At 26.8% G+C, this 24,172-nt stretch overlaps 1 protein-coding gene and 1 pseudogene across 1 annotated transcript in view; one reads left to right on the top strand and one right to left on the bottom strand.

The window, feature by feature from the left end:
- The window catches only part of LOC107169420 (neuropeptide Y receptor type 6-like), a 69,653-nt gene that overhangs the window by 12,231 nt on the left and 33,250 nt on the right, over positions 1–24,172 (top strand). The gene's annotated exons all lie outside the window — the stretch shown is intronic.
- Positions 8,864–9,618, bottom strand: LOC107171499 (uncharacterized; annotated as a pseudogene).

The raw sequence follows: 24,172 nt of genomic DNA on the forward strand, positions 1-24,172 counted from the left end.
ATAATATATAGTTAAAATATGTATTACCCCCCCCCCCCTGCCAAGAGGGTTTAGTACTGCCTATGATGATATTTAATAAATAATATGTAAGTTCATGACGAATGGGATAACCGAAATATTTTTCTGTTGTGGTAAGACTGATTGTCTCGACACCACAACCGTGGTCGTTGCCGTTTCGCTCTTTCCACTTCCATCTTGCGATTTTGCGTTGGTCTTCGGATTTTCGATGATTTTCGTTTGAACAATGAATAGTTTTCACACTTCACGAGTGCGTAATATTATTAAGTGTTATTAAATTGCGAAGAAATTTTGGCAAAACGTGTTTTAGACAAACCTCTATAATATGCATAATAATATAATATGCACTGCCGGCTCGACGAAACACATCGGCAGTTTCCAGGATTTTACGAGTGGGTCGACTCGTTAAGGTTGGTTGCATATTAGTTATATATACATTATACATAGCCCACAGCGTTTGTTGTAGATATAGCGACTATTTAATATGTATCTGCGACGATTATTTAGAATTTATCGTATATTATAATATGTGTGCACTGTGTAAACAATATTCGTATACCATAAGTTCGATAAATTCAGGTAAACCTTTGGGGTAAAATAGTGAAACAATCGTACAAAATATTATAAATATTAAATATTAATTATTATCTTGCATTAACGCCGCTTTGTATTTTAATAAAAATAAATGGATCTCATACAATATTATATAGATGGCGTACATTACCATCAGCATATCGCCACTGTAATTATATTATTCTTGCTGATGAGTATAGTATAATTCTATATGGCGTGAAAGACAAAAACGCCTCGAATATAGTCTAACCAGACTTAGGAACTATAATCTATTATTGCACTAATTGTATAAAAAATATGGTAAATATTTGTAAAATTACGGCGAAACTATTAAACGAATTCGTCACGTGAATTCGTTATGTATAGCTCCAGCCTTAGATGCGATTGCCGTATAATTCTCGATATTGTCTACTAGTATAGAACAGCACAATACTATTATAACATTTATAACATGTAAGGTGTACGTCAACTATAACTATATATTTTATACGATATTTTAGTTTTCGAGTTATTTTTAGAATTTTTTTTTTTCAAATTTTCAGAATCTGGTGGTCGGCTCTATTTTTCTCATTGACAATTAAATGTTATTACTTATTTATAGTATACACTTATACTACAAACACATGATTATTATTGTGTATATTTTATGTCATATTGCTCATATAATCTAATAATGTAATACAGTTTATATTATATATAAAATTATTCAACCAAAGTAAATAATAGAAAAATCTAAGTATTGGATTATTTTAAATTTTATATTAATATTTAATTATAAACGAAAAATTTTAAATTTTTTTAACTTGGTCGATTATTTTTAAATCAACTGAGAAAAGCTAAGTTATTTAAACTGTCAATTAAACTAGTGAAATTTATAAATCGATTGGAAAACAAATTAATTAATTAATTTCCACTTTTGAAAATAGTAATAATATATAACAGATGCACAGGTTTCAAGCGAAACACACTTAAAGTGACCGGTTTGAGAAAAATATAATTATTTTTCACATTTGGTTGGTACCACCGAATTTCGTGTCAAGAGTATGGGAGGGTAAGCTGGTAAGCGTAATTTACTAATTTCTCAATTTTTTCGGCGTTGTATCCAGGTAACCTCCGTTAAAATTTTTCTCTTCAGAAATTTTGACGTTTGTGTTTTACTTACTGCAAAATATAAACTCAAAAACTGCACAAATGCACAATGAATTCAAATGATAGATTATATACGTACATAATCGATGTAAATGGAACGCAAATGTTCAACCTGATTATTCCAAACTTAACTGCTAACTGCTCCAAATATACCTATTTTGCTTAAGATAAAAAAAAATAATAATTTATTCACTCGTCTTCAATGTTAATTTTTATGTATGTGACGTCTGTGTATAAAAGCCAATTTGTACTATTTCGATATTCCACACCATTAATAATAATAAATAAAAATAAATTCAAATAAAGCAATAATTAATTCTAAAAAAGAAAGGTACAATAAAAAATAAAATACATATCTAAAAATATAAAATGAATTTATATTCATATTTTTTTTATTCGTGGAAGCGTTTGCAAAATTAGTTAGTATTATGTACATTGTACACTACATAATAAAATCCGATTCCATTAAGCTGTAATATTGTATAGCCTTGAATAATGCGTTATAAAGTTAAATATCTTTATCATATTTTATTTCATTATACTTTGAACTAAAAATCGAACAAATACAAAATAACAATGTTAGTAAAATTAAGAAAAAAAATTAATGTTTAAAAAAAATCCCATCTTATTCAAGTGTGTAGTGTTCTATTTCTATTGAAATGATTACCATGCAGCATTAAATCAATTTTTTTATCAATTATTATAATTGCTGAAAAAAATTAATATAAAATAAGTATGAGCCTATAACTATTGTAATTAATTTAAACATTTTTAATTTATTGAATTATTGTATTATAACTAGTCAACTTAAGTATAATATGTACTCGTATTAATCATAATAGTATTTTGTCAACGAATATTATTACTGGATTTTTCTATTTCTGAATATTAATTTACACTAGATTCATATAAGCAGTCGTATGAAACTCATTTTTACCCTTCCTTTAGATTATTATTATTATATATAATCACAAGCCACATTAATTATTTTCAAAATTCTCCTAAGTTATTTGCAATCAGCATGTCATGATGAACGGGTTATTATTGCATTATATGCTGTTAATAAGTTAATAATAACTCTTTAATGGCAGTGGACTTTAATTAGGTTATTTAATTTAGAATCCGTGGCTAAACTGTTACAATTCGATCATTTTCTTCATTCAGGAGTAGATGCTATTTTTCATTTGGAGCACTGTTATCGTTTTGTCTCTTATCATTATTGATTCAATATGTTTCCAAGGTAATCGAAGGTAATCAATTAGATCTCTAATTTTTGATTAAAATTTAAGATGAAGGTACAACATTTTAAATACCCTCATGGACTAAAAATTAATAAATTAAACTCGGAGCTTATAATAGTCACTAGTATTAAGCATTATAAAACGTAATAATTATTTCATTAAAGTTAATTATGAAATTATTAGTTACTTGTTTATCAAAATATGCATATCCATATATTCATATTGATATTATTATCCTAATATATGTCAATATATAGAAATACATTTACTTACCAATTATAATATATTCATTTTCATATTAATAATTACGTTACCCTAATATGTTTACAAAATAAAAACTGTTATTCTACTTAAATATTTTTAAGTTTTAAATCTCAAAAATGGATCCTGTAGAGTAAATTAGTATTTTTTTAATGATCATTTTGTTAAGTTGAATAATGTTCAAACTGTTATAATTGTGTATAAAAAGTCTCACCTGGATAGTTTTTTTTAACGATTTATTAACTTAAAGAAACTTCTATTTTGTTATCTGTGGAAATTAGTTTTCTTGCATAGGATATATATATAAATTAAATTGAGTGTAAAGTATACTGTTTTAAATTAATTAGCTAAGAATGAATGATTTTTGTTCGATTAAAAGTCACGTGAGTAATTGTCATTCAAAATGGTTAAATTTAATATTAAAGATATTGGCACATCACAATGAAAATTGCCATTTTTATTTGTAAATAAATGGTATTTAAATACTTCATTTTTTTTTAATATTAGTGTTTTAACGTAATACGAATATTATTATTAATTATTGTGATTTATTACGTTAACTCATATAGCTAGTGTAAACAAATTTAGTTTAAATATTAAAATGTTTTAATATTCTATTTTATAGATAAAAACCGCATCAAAACTGTGTCTACTGTCTACTTTAACTGTGCCTCTGTGAACTTTAATTTTGAACTTTTTATTCATTATATAATATGGTACCATAAAGTATATTATTTGAAAGAGTAGTGTATACAATACAAGTATACACTAATACTAATGTATGATGTAGTTTTTGAATACATGGTATTACATGCTCATATAATAATTACAAAAATATGTTTTAAGTTACATGGATATTTGTATTGATAATCGGATGTTTTGTATAGATAGGTCATGCATTTCATATTCTATGAGTAACGAAGAGGAATAATGGTGTTACAATAGAATGTTTTATTTTTCACAACAAAATCTTTCGAGCAATAAAAGCTTAAAGCGGTTATAAAGTTTCATTAGATACAGATTTTATTGTACTTAACAGTTTTACACTTTACAATTCTCTAAGATATTTAAAAAGTAAAGTAAACAGTACAAAAGTTTTTAGCGAATTCTTGACCATTTGAGTAAATTTTGGGGTAAACCATGGGCTACTCGAAAACTTTTTGGGTATGATTTCTTACGAAATGCTTGCTCTGAGAGGAGAGAACCAAGATATTTTAACAACATGCTACGAGTATCTATTATTCATAAACTAAATGATTATAAGTTTATTTTCCGATCGATATAATTTGTATTTGTTGTAGTTCTTTCTTAAGTGATTTTTCTATAAATTACTGAATAATTACGTTTTCCAAAATTGTAATATAAACTATTGATTACGAATAATTTGTATAACAGTACAGAATAAATATATTCTTACTGAATTATGTTTTATTAAAAAACTCTAATGATATTGAACTGAAAATATATTTTAAGAACAATCCACAATATTTATAAATAGTTAAAGAAATTATTAATATAGTACATTTAATTATATATCACATATTTCAAACTTTGAGTTTTAACTGAACATTATTATAAAAGATCCAGGGTAATATTGGTTATAGACAGTTATTGAATTATAGGTATAATATAATTGTAGATGTAGAATTATTAATTAATAACATTAATCTAGAGTTTAGACCAAAGTTTGAAAACTTGTTATGTAATATGCTGTATTTAATCTTTCTTTTTTTTTTTTACTAATAATAGAAGTGATTTTGTAGCTTGATAACTAACATTCTTTAATTTTCCAGTATAAACGTTGTTTTATATTAACGGCTAATGTATGTCAATTTATTTTTAATCACCTGTTAGTGAAATAATTAAGTTGTTTATGTATTTTGTATATTATATGTTTTATTTAACCTAACTTTGTTTAGATAATTCATTTTAAAATTAAAATTAGATAAATATTTCTTTTTTGTTTAAGAATAAAATAAACATGAAAAGACATGAGACTAGGAGAAAAAATATTTTTGATGAATATAATTTAGGTTTTTGGGTCAAAAATAAGGTTAACCTAATAACCTTATAGCTTAAAGCTTAATTCACAGACATTTAAAATTTATTGAAATTGTTTTGACAGTGGTGACATTTAAATGAACTTTAATGAATCAAGATATCATAAAAAAAATAAATGACTAGCTGTTCGAAAATCATAGGTGTAATTTATAATACTATATACTTAACTATCTATTTGTTTTATTATTTACTACCTATTGTCAAAACTTAGTTCTATAGCTTCATAAATAAAAACATAAATATAGCATAAAATCTGAAGTAATAAGTACATTGACTAGAAAAAATATTTAATTCTTGTATTTATGACTTTTTATGAGACACATTGATCATTTTAATATATTCAGTATTATAATTTATAATTTACCTGTATAATAAATAATGATGTGTTTTAATAAAAGTGACTTCCATAATATTATGTTGTTGTAAAGTGTTACAATTTAAATGAAGTTTCATTGTCCAAATTATATTACATTTTTCTTAGAACACATAGGTACATACTATAATATTTTTGATTTCAACAAAAACAGTAATATGGCCATGGTAAAAATTGTTTGAACACAAAAAATCATATAATCAGTGTGATAGAAATATGATAAAAAATAGAATTTATTACTATACCCTTTCATAACTTTATTCTACTTAATCCTTTTTATAATTTAAATTGAAGAAAAGGTATAAGTATGTCATAATAATACTTTTTATTTAACTACTCTTGTCTTTTTTTTATGAGATAATTATTAACAGATGATCGTATATTATTCGAATATTTTAATTACTATAACACTAATTTATACTATTTTTATAAACATTATTAATAATAAGTATCATACATATTTCCATAACATCCAATCACAAAGAATATCCAATTATTAGAATATATTTTAAAGTATAAAAAATATCTTGAAATGTGAGATGATTCAATTAAAAATAATTATAAATAATAAAAGTTAATATAACCTTAACTTTAACAAGCATGATAAAATCTAAATAAAACTTTGTATTTTAAAATCTGAGATTATTTGTATTCAATATTTATAGTACAAAGATTTTTGTTAGTATTTTCTAGGTTTTAAGATAGCATATATAATAAGTAGATAAATATTAAATTACAGCTGCTAGTGGTACTGTAGTGGTATATTTATAAATACATTTAAATAAGATTCTAAAAAAAAATGTTTACAATATATTTGATTGTTAAGTTCCAGTAGTTGGTAAATAACTTTTGTTAATTCAAATTTAATACAGCTAAATAAAAATTAATGATAGACAACATGTTATTAAGGCTTTAACTAATAAATTATATTTATTCATTCATAACAAACAATCCAATTTTATATTATTTTTTTATTGTATGTTAATGCTTATATGATTTTTTATAATTTTAAACAAGAAAAAACTATCTTATATAGTTGTTAACTTTTATTTGTGTAACATTCATTTGATATTAATAAATCAAGTAAAAATTTCAGATCTTAAAACAACACAAAAATAACGAAAAATAATGAATATTCAAAACACTATTAGTATTATTTTAATACTTAGATAAGAAGTAAAATAAAAGCTAATAGCTTTCCCGTTTTACTTGCCAGAATATCATTTGGGATTTATATTATAATTTTGTACTTCTGTAAAAATCTCGCCTAGTACAGCTGTAACAAAATAATATTTTCGCAGCGATTTTATATGTCAATAATCAATATATTGTAAAATACAGTTATTTTTGAAGAAATGCGATTGAAATAAAAGACAATTTTTCAAAAAAAAAAAACCCATAGTTGATTTGTTTTTATAAATATCAAATAAAGTACTTAAACATGCACTTCTAAATTAATTTTAGCGTTAAAACTATCACTAACGAAAAATGATGTCACATTTATGACTTACTAGCTTAAAAACATTTAAGTTTTATCATCATCAGCCTGGTACTTAAAGGGCCCCCGGATAAATTTCTTTAGAAGCGCCCCAAAATGTTATTTTGTAATGATAAAAAAAATGATAATAAGTAGTGAAATATTATATTTTTACTTTTTTTGTTATATCTGGACCCTTCGACACAAATACGGCCGTGTCTGCTGATGCGTTCGCGGTCTAGCGGCCATGGCTAGGCCGACACTGAGTTTTACTATATGTGTATTAAAAGGCTTAGCCTATGCAGTCGTCTATAGTATTAAATTCTTATTATTTTATGTACCAACTCTATAATAATTTGCGTTAGGTTCATGAGCACTATGTTACAACCAGTTGAGTACTTCCCAATTTATTCATTGTAGTAATATATTAATTTAAATACCACACATGTATTGCAACAATAAATTCAAATGTTAACATTTCTTTTAAAATGGCTTCACAATCACATAGAGTTTCTGCATCTACTATTTTAATTTTCAGTATATTTATACAATCAATGATATCGCCAAATTGGAAAAATATTGCTTTGACTGCAGAAATTCTACTTTCCCATCTTGTTTCAGATAAAGACTTTAATGTTAGTTTTAATTTATCTTTTATAAGATTCCATCGTTTACTAGATTTTGAAAAGAGCAAATACATTTTAGATTGAAGCCAAAAGATGTTTTAGCTGTATCTAGCAGCTACTTAGCAGCATCTACTAAAATTAAATTCCAGCTGTGACAACCACAATATACAAAGAATGATTTTGGATTAATATTCAATATTTGTGTTTTAACACCCTTGTTTATTCCTACCATATTTGCGCCATTATCAAATCCTTGTCCACGACAGTTTTGAATATCTAAGCCATTATTTTTTAGCTCATATAGAATAATGTTTTTTAATGTCCACCTGCTGTTGAATCAACAGCAATAAATCTAATAAAATGTTCTTCTATATCACCGGTTGACATATTACAAAATCTTAAAATAATGGACATCTGTTTAATGCGACTTATGTCTCTAGTGCAGTCGAACATAAGAGCACAATATTTCACTAGTTTTACTTTACTAATAATTTCTTAAATTACTTTTTTTAGGCATAAGTTTAATTCATTCATTTTGAATATCATGACTCAAATAATGTTGGGCCAGTTGTTTATCATTAATTAGTTGAAAATGGTTCTGTAATGAATGATCATATTTGGACAATAATTTTAATAAATCAATAGTTTCCAAAGTTATTGCTATTATCCATAGGCGTGTCTACGGGGGAGGCAGGGTGGGCACCGGTCTCCCCAGTGACTTGATTCTTGGCGTATAATTTACCGTGGTTGAAACACAGATTTATATATAGTTAGTAGTGCTATATAATTTCCATACAAAAATAAAAAGTCACAAATATAGATTATAAAATACAGATCAGAAGTAAAAAATTTAAATTTAATAAATTGCCTCCCCAGCCATGGAGGCTTGGACACGCCTATGCTATCATCTCACTTAAAGTGATTCTCGATGACCTCTAAATGATAGATTACGTGAGGCTAAGAAATTTATTACATTAATTAATTTTTCAAACAAATTGTACCAATGCTTTTGTGATTCACTAATCTGTCTTTCATTTTCTTGATCTATTGTTTTCCCGAGTTTAATTCGTTTGTCAAATTCTACTCATTTAAACATGCACACCATGTGCACTTGGCTATTTTCGTGTCTTTGAAAAATTGTACTAAGATGTTTCCAGTCACAACATCCTTCACGAATCATTTGTGTTTGTAAATTAGAAAAAACTGTACACGGAAAACAATATATTTTATCATGAGATTTAGAATAAACTAGCCATCTGCAGCGATGTTGAGTTTCTCCATTACTTAATTTTCTTGTATAATAGCGGAGGTTAGAAAAATGTCTCCTATTATCGTCTAAAGGATAATTTTCATTGCAAATATCTAACATCTATTGAGCTCCATGTTGAACTAAATTGTGACGCTGTGAATCTGATAACGGAAACACTCATTTCCCTGGGTCTAAACTCATTAATGGTTCACTTAAAACAATTTCTTGTTTGTGCATCTCTAAATCGCAAATATAATTTATATTAGAAATAACATAAAGAGTAATTTCTTTATTTTTAAAAGTATTCCTCGGCGGAGAAGTTTCAAGATCAGACTTAGTTTCAACTCCTTTTGTCAATTCTTCTTTGTATTTTGAAATTTTATTGGATAACGTTTCCTTATTTAAATCCATTTTGGCATTAGGTTCGTCTAAGATTGTAGTTGTTTATGTACTGGTTTTGATTAGAAATGTCATCATACTAGTACTCATATAGCTTGGTTCACTTGCATAATTTCAGTTTTTCTCTTTCTTTTGGAAACACCAGATTCCCATTTTCGACCAGTATCTCTGTCTCTACTAGATCCAGACATGAAACATGATACCTATTTATGAATAGTTAATTATATGTATTTTAATAATAAATTATTACGTATTATTATTATTGTACAAAATAATTATGTTATAGAAATTTAAATTATTAAATATTATATTATATAAATAAAATCACGAAATGTTATTATTCTATAATAATATTAATTTTTACTGTAATATTGCCAGTTAAAATTAGGTAGTCGAAAGAATGTAATATTTATAAAATTATGTATGAGAACTGTTAAATACAAATAATAATCGATTACAAATTATAATTATTAACTAGTTCTTAAAGTTTTAACTAACATTTCCAATACAACATAATAAAATATAATATTTTCATAATACTTCCATATTATAAAAAATTATTATAATATATATTATATCTATTTTTTCAGAAATTCACAATAAATCGTTTTCCTCGATGATTATGTTATTTTCGTATTACAATACAATTATTATATAACTAATATCATTTTTTTTTTTCTTACACAATAATACAATATACAATCTGTACAACTATGCACAATTAGCATATTTGTTTAGGGTTACAAATTACAATAATACATGAGTACATAAGTAAGAAGCCACCCACTAATGGCACTTGACTAGAAGTTGAATAAAACTAGCTATATTTATATATACTGATTTTTTTTTTTTTTATATATTAGTTCCCTAGCAAGTCACGACGCTTGGGGTTGCTAGGTAATGTTTGGGTGGATAGGTTTTTAATGAGTGGGTTTTGGTGTGTTTGCAGCCGGGTATGAAAGATTGTAGAAACGTATAGCTTCTTCTGTCACGGTTTAAATTAACTAATATCATAAATATAAAAAAAACAATGTGGAATGTAAATACAATTAATAAAGTTTTATACTTACAACTTACGTGTGGTATGATTTGCTTCGTTAAATATTATTATTAAGAGGATGTCAGCGCACTATTTGTTTTCTCTTTCTGGCTCACTCGTAGCATAGACAAAACGCATATACACAGAATCATTTTTTCTATATCTTGAAGTAATTTTAGAGTAAAACCTCCCATTACAAAAAAGATAGAAAATAATATTTTTGAGGGAATGACATATCGATTTGTCTAAATATTGTCTCTTAATAATTTAAACATTATTTAAATGTACAGTGTTTTTTGATTATTTTGAAAGTCAAATACAAAGTCAAATATCAATAAAATATAAAATCGATTTGTCATTCCCTCAAAAATATTATTCTTTATCTTTTTTGTAATGGAAGGTTTTACTCTAAAATTACTTAAAGACATAGAAAAAATAATTCTTTGTAAATGCGTTTTGTCTATGTTACGCTTGGGCCAGAGAGAGAAAACAAATAGTGTGCTGACATCCTCTTAAATTGAATATGATTTTCGGTAATCGATCGATACAGAAACAAGAATAAAACACAACTTATAACAACCGTCAAAATGAAATTACGTTACCAAGTTTAGATTTTTTTTTATTGATCTTAAACAAAACAACTCGGCAGCAAAAGCCATTAGTTCACAATTCTTAATAACAATTTAGATAATATACATAGGGTTCATAGATACAATTATATTTTGTTAATTAAATTAGTTAGTTTAAGAAATTTAAGTGTTTTTTTGTTCTGATCAGGTTGTGGTCCGAGCGTTGAGTCGAGGGTATCGGTAAAGTTGAGGTCCATTCGCTCCTGGTCGTAAACGTGACATTCGGTCAAGATGTGTTTGACGGTGAAATGTTGGCCGCAGGCTTCACAGGAGGGGGGTTCATCGTTAGACATGAGATATCCGTGGGTAAGTCTAGTATGTCCTATTCTTAAACGATTTAAGGCGGTTTCTTCTTTTCGATTGAGGTTGGGATTATCCCATCTGAAAGTTGTTGCCTTGATCTGGTTTAATTTAGTATTCTGACTATTCCAGGATATGTGCCATTTTTTTCTAATATATTTTTTCATTGAGTTTTTAAAGTCATCGTAGGTTATGAAATCTAGTCGTGGCGTGTTCGTGTCGGAGATGGCCATATTGGCATATGTATCCGCGGTTTCGTTACCTGGGATACCGGTATGCCCTGGAATCCATGTTAGTATAATTTGTTTTTTTTTTTTGTTTAGCTTCGTCAATTTTATTTTGGATGAGTATGGCAATGTCACCGGGGTTGGTTTTGTTTTTAACACTGTTTATGGCGCTGAGGGAATCACTAAGAATTAAAAAATTGGTGTGTGGTGAGGTGTTTATTACTTCTAGGGCTTTTAGAATTGCCAGAGCTTCAAGTTTAGATTTATAGTAATGACTAATGACGAAAGACAACATTCGGAAACAAAAGTATACACAATACACGTGTTGATTATACACATAGAGAAATTCCAAGAAACGACCATTATTAGACATTAATAGTTTAATACTGTTTCTGTCAAATTGTCCTATGATTTTTAGAAACAATAAATCATGTTTCCAATTTTAACTGACGCTCATATAGTGTATTTTCAGTATACAATAGTAACAAAAAATAACTACATTGGTACAAAAATGTATTCTAATATGATGAATTATTGACGAGTACCTATATATATATGTAATTATCATGTTTTATTTACAATAAAATAATTTCATAGATACAATAATTTTTGTATAGATACTTCTCCCATATTTCTCTATTCTCTATGGTTATAGTTATAAAGCCCTTTAGATCGCGAGGCCCTTTGAGGTGTGAGACCGTGGGCAATGGCCCACACCACCCATGCCATGCCTAATATAATTATAATAGAGTACTTATAAATATTTAGTTGGTGTCTATGATTTCGTTAAAAATTATAAAAAAATTTTAAGTAAATAAATTAAAGTTTGAATTTTATAACCTACTATACTTATCAATAACTTAGCCAATAGCCAGGATATTTCTTTAGATGTTTCTGATATTGTGTTTAGGTAAATAGAGTTGGTTTAACTAGTCTTCCATAAGGTTAGCATACTGATGCAAAAGCTATATTTTAGGTTTCGGTTTTTGAGCGCTTATACAAATTTGTATTTGTACACTTGCATAGATCATAGAAATCATTTTTTAATTTTCTTAAAATAATATATAGCATAACCAGCTCCCCTATCTACCAGCCACCCCACTGACGTGTATAATATATTTGAACTGCAAATTAGCAGAAATGTATAGGTTAGGTTAGGTATAGGTATATTCAACTATGCATTATGTAAACGGAGATATATTATTATATAACATGAGAAATATACGCGAAGTAAAAAATACAGGTAAACAGTAGTTTTTGAAACTAGCTCCTCGTAATCAATACTTAAGAGAACCATAAAATGGTTATAAATATATATAAAATAAATAAATAAATTTCTTTCGACCGAAATATGAAGTCAGAAAATAGATATTCCTTGAGTTCATTTATTGAACATTTAAAATTAAAATTGTAGTTTTTGAGTTTCGTGATCATCAACAACATTAATTGTCATTAATCTGTCAACGAATAGAATCACGTCACATAGGCGCCCGCAGAAATTTTTCTAGGGGGGGGGGGCAATGATAGGATTTGAGGATAAATATTATAATTTTACTAGGTGTTTTAAAATAATAACCTTTTTTATTATACTCGTATACAATATAAAAATAATATTTTTAAAAAGCCAGGGGGGAAAATGCCCCAGCTTGCCCCTCCCCTGCGGGTGCCTATGTCACGTCACATCGTACATTGTCGGCAAAATTGTATTGGTTGCGTCATGGCACGTTAAAATATCGAGTAATGCAATAAATGTTTTGTCGATAGTTATTACGTGCGACAAATAAGGGACCCCCCCATTCGATATAGGTTTAATATGATAGAAAATCTAAGTGATTTTTTCTTAAGTGATCAAAGTGTTTTCTTAAAATTCCATCTCTAGAAATATTCACTAAACAATATAATCGATTTTTTTTTTATAAAAATACATTTTGCTGCGAAGGTATTTTGAATTTTTTCCTGTAATACTTAATACACGTTTCGAATTGGTTCAAGTTTAGTAAAGATAAAAGGTCACCTTTAACAATTAACATTATGTGAGTGTATAAAGAACAAATTAACAAAAAGCATTAAGTATTTTTTTTTACAACATTTTAGTAGGTACCTATACTCTTGATACGCACATAAATGAGTAGTCTAAGTTTTTAATTAACGTTACCACTTTCAATGTTAAACGTTAAGGAAATTCTTTCTTGCCGTTTTGAGTTTTATTATGTTTTAAAATATGAGGTTTAATTTTGTAAAAATGAAGAAAAAAAACTCAATATTACTGTGTTTGAAATGCTTACAAAATATAGTTTATTATTTGAGATAGTGAGATGATTGGTTTTAATAAAATTGCGCTTTGTGGTAAAAAATTGAATATAGTTAATAATTTGGACATTCAAAATTATATAAAATTATTATAGAATTAAAAAAATGTTTACTAATTAATTTTATTCGATTATGTTTAATATCACAAAGTAGATGAAAAAAAATGAAATTATTTTCAACAACTCTTAATCCTTATTACAGTTCACACAGTTTTTTTTTTAAATTGATAAAACCGATAAAAGTTACACATTGAAATACAATTTATATAAAAAAAAATATTCATTTCCGACGAATGGTATAGTTAATAAAAACTATATTTCTAAGGTTAGTACTATCTAGTTATACTATATTTTTAATTGTCATTATATACACTGAAGAAATAAGTGTAAAACTTATATTATAGTCGATTGTGTCAAAAAATTATTTTTTGACATAGGTACTTTAATATTATGTTTATATCCGAACGAAGTTTTTGAAATAATCCAATATTTTGTTTCTGCTAAAATATTATATTTGATAGTATTTTAACAAATGTGCCTAACTCAGTATTATCGTATAACGTATAACTGATTCATATTAAAATTAAATCATATCTAATAAAAATAATATATTTGAAAAATAATCTATAGTGTATATTATTATTGCAAATAGATAAATATCTACAATCAAAAAAGTATTATTATTTTATCTTAATCCCTAGGTATATTTAATGCAACGTAATATGTGATATTAACGGAGCAAATTTTAACGATTTGAGTTAAAATGTATAGTCTTAAACGGCGGTCCTATAAACATAAATTACTGTTGGAGCATATAACGACAGCGATAGGCTTTTAATGGTCCGTTTTTCATTGTTTTTCCGGAATCGTGCAGCTCCGGTTTTTGTGAACTGTGGCCCACATATAATCGGGCGTTAACGTTCTTATATAAAATTACTCGCTTATGAGAAATTCCGTAGAGTATTTTCAGTTGTTTCAAAGGCCTACCGTTTTGTATCACACACACACACACACACACACATATATATATAATAAATATACTTATAGTGCACAGAACGTCTGTGATATAAATTTTGAATGCCAACCGTATGGCTTAGCGGATGATACTGCTTTAAAGGGTCTTAAATTTATGCGTTTTTAAGTCGATACTTGTTTGTACAGATGATTTGTACGTTTAGCTGTGTTGGATAGAACATGGGAAAATATAAATGGTACTAAACTAACCGAATTGATCTGTCGTTAACGTATTTTATCCTGCAGTGATAATTAATATTGAAATGAAAATGCAATATTTTAACTGCAAACGTTTATTATTTTTAAATCTGTGTTTGTTAGATTGGATTAAAAAAAACCAGATAATTGGATGTTACTCTGTTGTTCAGCAGGTTAAAAGTGGGTCACTGCAATGGATAGTCTTAAATTTTATTTCAATGATATAATATCATTATATAGGGGAAAAGAATTTTAGCGAAGATGGTTTTTTGGTCTAGGAAGTGTTCTATGGTGATACAAACTTCTGTTTTTCGAATTAAATCACGCTTTTTTACTTTGCATTATTTAGTGGATAATTTTTTTTAAAGTTTTATGAACCAAATTCAAAATTCAAATGAGTAATTTCTTAATTATTAAAATGTTTGTACTAAGGATAATAGTTCTTAAAAATAGTTTCACAACAATTTAAAATAGCTATAAAATTTGATATAGTACTTATTATACTTTGGCTTTTTAAATAAAAAATTTCAAATCAATATAGCCACCATATCTTATGAACCTGTTATCATGGACTTTATATATCCTTAGAACACAAATTTAAATAACTCAAAAACTAGTCAAATATGTCACTGCATATATTTCTCCGATTAGTTTACATATATATATATTTGTTTTTTTAGTACGCAGGTGATTTTATCATTAAATTAGATTATAAATATCATAAAAATGCTATTTGTGTAAGCATGAATACTGATCACTAAAAAATTGAAAAATATATAGACACAAATATTTATATTGAAAATTAAATTGAATAACTTAGTTTATTTGTTAGTTGATGTAAAGTAGCGTTAAAATATCTACACACAAACACCATCGATTATTTAAGTGTTTGTGTGAAAATATCAATGTAAATTACGATTAAAAATATTTATTTAGATTTAAATCAGAGTAAATACATCGGATTCTACCACTTCATATTAAATCATTGGTTTTTTTTTAGTTTTGAATGATTACCGTGTTTACTTATTGTGCTTTAGAGACTTTAGTGCATACTGCATAGGTTGCAAATAAAAAAATTTAAATAAAATATATAAATTAATATTAAGACTTAATTTCATAATATATTCTGAGATATCTAATATTAATTTATTATGTGTATTTTTATATCATTAATATGGTTATCTCAGTCGTCAGCAGGCTGTCGTAGTGCACGGTTGTGTACCACATCGGTATGTACGGTAATTAGATGGTTGATAGGCTCATCAAAGCTGCCTCTAATAAAATTCTTCCTCCCCTCGCTTAGTTATCTTGGACCAACCTTACACCTTTATTACGTCGTCACATTTCATTTCTTTGGTCCAACTACTGGAATAACTTACCCGCTCACTTTGCTTCTAAATATAAAACTATTGTCCCTTTCATCTCTAATAAAAAACTTGGTTCTATAACTTAGACCTACCAAGATCTATCATTGTGCGTTTTAATCGTTTCCGCGTGGGCCACTCGCTCCTTCCTGATCATGCTTATAAACTTTGCCTAAACGATTCTCCCCTCTGCACACTACACTTTTCTGAAAGCGTCTGCGACATTTCTCATTTATTATTTGATTGTCCTTAACTATATACCAAGTGTATGTCATTATTCAATCATGTTAAGGCTCTAAACATCCCTCCCAATCTCCCTTCATAGCTCAATACCCGATCCGAAATGGTCATTAAAAAAATTATTAATTTATTACTAGATTTATAATTCAGTTTGGTTTATATTATTTCGCATTATGTTAATTAAGTAATATTATATATTTCTTATTGTTAAATTATCATTATATATTGTTTTTTCTTTTTGTTATTGTATAACAATGTATTAATGGATAATTGTTGAGCTATCATAGTTTTGTACTAAAACCTAATAATAATAAAAAAAAATATGATTATCTGTTTAATATTACACGTTTGCCAAATATTAATTGTCTACAAAGGTGGATTAAATATTTGTTATAGGATATATATGTAACATACAATTAATGATTACTGGCTCACATTTTTAATATTTTAATAGTTTACTCACGTATATAATCAAGTAACAGTTTAAACAGTTATTAGAATAATTGTATGTTGAAAGGTTGTAACTTGTAATTATATCATACATAATAATAATAACGCATATTCACATATACATTAGAAATACAGTACAAAAAAAATCCACCGTCAAAAGTCACGACTGTTTTAAATTGTTAATTCTTAACTTAAATATATAATTGTATTAAAAGTATTATGAAAAAGTTCAAAGAGATATTTTAAATTTAAATGCCTCAATATCATTCCACGAAATCAACATAAAAACAATTTGTCAGTCAAGTACTTTTTCAGTTACCTTGGTTTATTTTTTGGGTAGTATAATCTTCTTAAGTATAGACACTATAAAGAAGATAAATATGTATATCCGAATACATCTTCGTCAAACATTTTATTGTGATAAAATTTTCATCAGCAAATTTTTATGAATATGATATAATATATTATCAGAGAGATTTTTATTTATTTAACAGAAGGAGTATTTTTACGATTTTGTTTGACTTTGTTTCGATTGTAATTGAAGTATAATATCATTAAAAATTTTTAGATTTTTATTCAACGAAAAATTCTTAATAAAACATCACGTTTATGTTCATACTAGTTCATAATTATATCATCGTAGTGTGATTTAAAGCCAATTTATTGTTCTATCAAACCAATAAATAATAAAACTGTTTCAAACTAACTTATATAATAAATAATAATTGAGCCCAGCACAACAGTAATACCTATACGTTTTCAAAACATCCAGGTGGCTGGGATTATGTATAAACGGTTAATATAGTAGTAGCATTTAGTAGTAAATACAATAGACATATATTTGTCAGAGAAAAACCATATCATGGTTGTAAACAGTGGTGGCTCGAAGGAAGTATATTTGAATCATGTGATTAACACAAATATTAATGGGTGGGTGGGTGGGTCTTATGGTTGGAAAAGTGGACTGGACAATTTTTGCAGGTTGGTAATTTAAATATTAAATTATAAATAATAAATAATATATAGGCGTAATGTGTACTCAGTAGATAATGTACCTACAGTAATAAGTAGGTAAAAACTAATAACTATATTTTAGGGTGGGTGGTGTAAAAGTATTAAACGTGATTCGAGGGAAAAAAAGTTCAAGCCGCCACTGGTTGTAAATATGTACCTACACTTATATGCACTATTAATGCAAAAAATATTTAAATGGTTAAATGGCTAATAATGGTAAATAATAATTGATAGTATCTATTACAGAAGGCAAGTTGAATAAAAAAAAGTTAGACATTAGATTTTCTGAACTAATTTAAAATTACGTCTGCCTCTTTAGTGTAGTAAGTCTAAATAGACCATCATGGTCGGAGATATATTATATTATAAATGTTAACAAATGTTTTGATATTTTCATTCATAAAATTTTGCATGCGATTAATACATCTACGACTTTTAAAAAGGCCAATGCGAAAAATAAGCATATACAAGAGTGGATGACAATGTGTCTGCTGTGTTCAGTGCGTAGAAAACAGGCTTTATCTTTACAAGTCAAAAAACAACCCAATAATGATAAATTACGTTCGTATTATGTTAATTTGTATAAGAAAAAATTTAATGATATCTCCTATAGTCCAAAATTAACTTGGAAATTAATAACAGAGCTCACTTTGGCAAAAAATAAAAATGGTGATAATATTAAATTATTAATGCATAAAAATGAATATATAATTCCTTCAGAGGATCCAGTCAAAATATCAAATGTTTTTAATACGTTTTTTACAAGTATTGGTATTAACCTTGCAAGTAAAATAAAAATTCTAATCAAAATTTTGTTGAAACTAATGCAGGTGTAGATTTTGATATGTATTTTAATGAGGAAATTAACAAGCCTGAAATTCTAAAAATTCTAAATAATTTAAAAGATGATACTGCAGCAGGTTTTGACGGAATATCGGTGAAAACAATAAAGTCTATAGCTGTGAATATTATTGAACCATTAATATATATTTATAACTTAAGTATTTCCAAGTGTACTTTTCCATATTAACTTAAAATAGCAATTATTAAACCACTATTCAAACACGGAGATGCTACTAATATAAATAATTATAGACCGATTTCTATGATAAGCAATTTTGCAAAAATACTAGAAAAAATAATAAAAATGAAATTGATAGTTTACTTAGAAAAAAATAAATTGTTTGGTTTGGTTTTAGACCTGGATTGAGCACTGAAAATGCATTGTACAGTGCCAGTAATTTAATTTATAATGCACTTGACAATAGTAAAAAAACAATGGCAATATTTTTAGACTTAGCGAAAACATTTGATACGGTAAATCATAATGAGCTTTGCAACATTTTGCCAAGTTTTGGTCTAAAGAATAACAGTTTTAAATGGTTTAAGAATTATTTAGAAAACCGAAAACAATTAGTTCAAACCAATGACAGTAAAGGTGATTAAATGAATATTCAATGTGGAGTACCATAAGGTAGCATCTTAGACCCTCTACTGTTCATATTATATACATCAACTTTATATGTAATCTAAAAATTGATGGACAGATTGTGACTTATGCTGACGATACTTGTCTATTGTTTTCTGGGGATTCATGGGATGAAGTTCGCTCAAAAGCAACAAAAGAATATAAAAAAGTAATTAAATATCTTAATCATAAGAAACTCTCAATAAATTATCAAAAAACTAATTATATAAACTTTTCAATTAATAAAGATGAAAACCATTATGATGAATTAAAAATCTGTTTCTGTGAGAATGAAGATAGTTGTAATACAACTTTATGTCAAACAATATACAAGGTCTCTAGTATAACTTTTGACGAACACATTAAATTACACACCAATAATATTGTAATACGTATGCGTACATTAACTTTTAGTTTTTCCAAACTACGGAAGTATTTAACTGTGCAAACTACGCGTATAATTTATCTATCTTTATTCCAATCAATATTTCAATATGGTTTATTGGTCTGGGGAGGTCTAAATGAGTTTGCGGTTAGACCTTTAAAAATGTTACAAAGAAAGATTATTAGGATCTGTTTATGCAAAAATGATTTAGTAGGCTCTATAGGAGATAATTTTAAACTGTTCAGAGTGCGTTACCATTCGAGAGTGTATATAAGAAGGTAACTATTCTATATGTAATACAAAATTATGAAACATTTGTAGATATAGAAAATATAGGGAAAAAAAGAGAAGTAAGAGAATTTGATGTGAATATAACTTATTACAAAAAAGCATTTGGCCAAAAATGTATTAATTATTTAGGTCCGAAATATTTTAATTTAATGCCACTACATTTAAAAAAACTCATTTACTCTACATCTGGGAATCTTAAAATTTCAAGTATAAAAAAGCAAATTAACTTATGGTTATTTTCTCTATTAAGTGTATAAAGATTAAAATGCAATATTATTTAATTTATTTCACATACTTTTTCTTGTTTCTATATGTAACAATCTTAGATTTAATTTAAACATTTAATAGTGACCTATAAATTTGTGTCTATCATTATATAATGTAACTCTCTACCTCCATCACAAGCATATGCTTAAGAGAGGTCGATAATTTATTTTAAAATTTAATCTTAATGTTATTATTTACTTGTATTATAAATGTTTTCTTTACAATAAATTCTTTCAAAAAAAAAAAAATCACATACCAAATAGAAAACACTTACTAGTATACTGAAGTGCCTAAAATTCATAATTTTTGAACTCTTATTAGTTTGATTTATGTTAATGAGTAAAATAAGACTATATAGGAAATTATATCAATATAAAAATACATTAACAGTATCTCTCTAATACATTTTTTATTTATATTTAAATGTTAAATAAGATATGACTGATTAATGATTATTCATCTATAACTGGGCTAAGTGGTCGATGGATAATTTTATTAGATGGATACATCAAAAATAATATTTTTTAATCTATCATTAAATTGATAAACACTTATATTATACTTATGTCTTATATTATATATTGCATACATATTTTAAACTCATGTTAATTATTTTATTTTATTTTAAAGTTCTTTAAAATAAGTTAATCAACTAGTTGTATAAAATTTTGGTGGAATTGTCTATATTCCATAAATAATAATGGTGAATATGATAGGTGTATGGTATTGATACCTGATGGCTGATGATAATTGAATAAAATAGTTGAATAATTAATATTAAACCGTTTACATAAATTTTCCAAGTACCGAGGACTATGATATAATTAACTAAAAGCGACTAGAAGGCGAGGAAGTAGAAATGGTATTGCTAATATCTCTTGCCATTCAATACTATCGTACTGTTCCTTTTATAATTGGAAATATGAAACTATCAAACACCTGTGTTGGCAGATTTATTTTCATACATTTAAATGTATAATGCACAGTACCTGCCCTTATGTATGTAAATGTGTGCAATTTGTCAAATAGTCTATCATTTCACATTCACGTAATATATTGCGTAGTTATACAATTAACATATTTTGGTTTTGTTTGTTTTACTTGGATTGTTTTATAGAAATATTATACGAAAATAACATTATTAGTTGTCACTGATCATCATATTATATTTCTTTCACGCCCCCCCCCCCCCCCCACACGTTTTTTTCAACCCTACTATTTGTGGTCCACAAATAACATTTCTATACCAGTTCATTACATATCAATAAACTGAACAAATGTACATATAAACTCCAAATAATTAATTTATTGAATAAAATAAAATACTTAAATAAAAACTCAAGTCAAATATTTCTAAACATACGATAAAATTTGTAAAGTCACATTGCAACAATGTATAAATTGTATAAAAGTTTCACATATATTATAGGAACATAGGGCATAAAGGTTTAAAATTTAAATAAATTACAAGGTTATAATTTTACAAACAGTATTTATTATTATTTTTTTTTTGTAAGGAGAACCCGCGGCAACATAGGCCATTGGGTGTGGGGTGGTACGGTAGGGGTTATTTTTGTAGGTTTTTTTGTAGGTTTTTAAGTGGGTAGGGTTGTAACACGTGTTTGTGTATGTGTGGCAAGGATATGCTGCTAAAAATCCCAGGTGGTCACCCATCCGGGAGCTAGCAACTGCGGCCGGTACGTACGCTCAGTGCGTTTCCGCAGATTGAGCGTACGACCGCGCCTCACCAAGCCACTAAACAGTATTTAATATATTATTATTTTATGTAAATATTTTAATTACTATAAATTCACTTAATTTATTTCTTAAAAGTAACATGTTATTGTTTAAAAATGGTTTTATTATCTCAGGCAATGTATAATAATAAAGCGGACAATTTTTTTAATGTCGCAAATAAATACTAAGATCTTTGATTGCAATCTTGAGATTTAGTTTATTTAAATAGTATAAATAAATATTTTTTTAGATAAAAATAAATATTGTTGTAAATACGCTGCTCTTTAGAGTTTTTGTTGGTGATATGAATGTAAGTCGGTGTCATTTGTGATCAATAAATCATGTCTTAAAACTTAATCCGACACCGTCGACATGCATTTAAAATTTCTATAGTTAATTTTAAGTTTAAATTTTGCTTTAATTATATCTTATATCTTTGGTGATAACATAAATACATAATATACTATAGTAAATACGTATAAAATGGAAATTTATATGTGACTTTCATCATAACATCATCATAATAAATAGATCATTGGTATAAGTGTTTGTAAAAAATCAAAAAGTAGACTCTGCAGCATTTTTAAAAAAAGCTCAATCATTCTGGTAAATTAGAATTTTAACTATTGATGTTTCATCAATCATTTATTTGAAAATTAAAACGAAAAATGGTAAAATTAATTATTATTTATTTTTAATAAAATGCATCCCCAATATTTATAGATAGGATGTGTTAAAAATAAAAGTAAAAAATAAATGTCATCAATTTATGTTCAACCTTAATGTCCATATGTTGCATAATATATTTGTCTTTTGATGGACACTTTTAATTGATCTTTAAATTTTTAATGCCATTTTTAAACGTTAATTATTTGACAACAATTTTACAAAAAAGTCACTTGAATTAGTTTTGAAATAAACGACATACGGTCAATTTGCACATATGTGTATAATTATTTTTAGATTATAATTTTTAGAAAAATGTTTTACCAAATTGTTAACCATAAATTACATTAGTTTTCTTTTGACAGGTTGGCAATTGAAATTAATTGAACTTTTTTCTCGTTGTCTTTTGTTATGTAATGTTTGTCGATAATCTGTGTAAAATAATGACCTGAAAATTGCCGTGCGTTTAACGCTATAACAAATTAAGTAGTTTAAACTATTGTAAAAACAAAATTATGTTTTATTTTATAAACGAATAATATCAGGAACGTCCGGAGGATACGAAACGAAGAATCCATTAGCGGGAGAGTAAAGTTGAACGATCGTAAACAGCCTGCAAAACTCGAAAAACAAAAACCAATTTTGGACAAAACTATATGTATATATAAATCATCTTCGAACGGTTTTCGCATCGCTTCCGCGGGTAGATGTAGGGAACGAGGGAGTAATTTCTGTAATCACAAAAATCACGTGCGTCCCTTGGCACGTACTTTTTCCGACTTGACCTGATCTGATCCGAGCCAACCTGACCCGATCCCAGAGTGGAACTATAAAAATATGGTTTATTTTTGTTATAAAAGTCATAACGATAGAAGTTTTTAATTAATCGTTGTTTTCTTCTCTGCTGGGTACTTAAAAGTTAGTTTAGTTTACTCGGATTATGTACCATGATAGATCAACTTAGAATAATGTATATATATTGTTATTCTGAAAGAACTATTTTAGACATTATGTACCAAACGACAAGTTAAAATGTATACGATACAACACCACTATTAATAGTAGAGCTTCTCATCACATTTCAATGGGCCATTCGTACCTACCACTTAATATTGGTGGCGGTCTTTGGAAAAAATTAATATTACTA

This window comes from Diuraphis noxia, unplaced genomic scaffold (genome assembly GCF_037042655.1).
Source record: "Diuraphis noxia isolate RWA-SAM2 unplaced genomic scaffold, SU_Dnox_SAM2 contig0009, whole genome shotgun sequence".
In the NCBI taxonomy this organism is placed as follows: Eukaryota; Metazoa; Arthropoda; class Insecta; order Hemiptera; family Aphididae; genus Diuraphis; species Diuraphis noxia.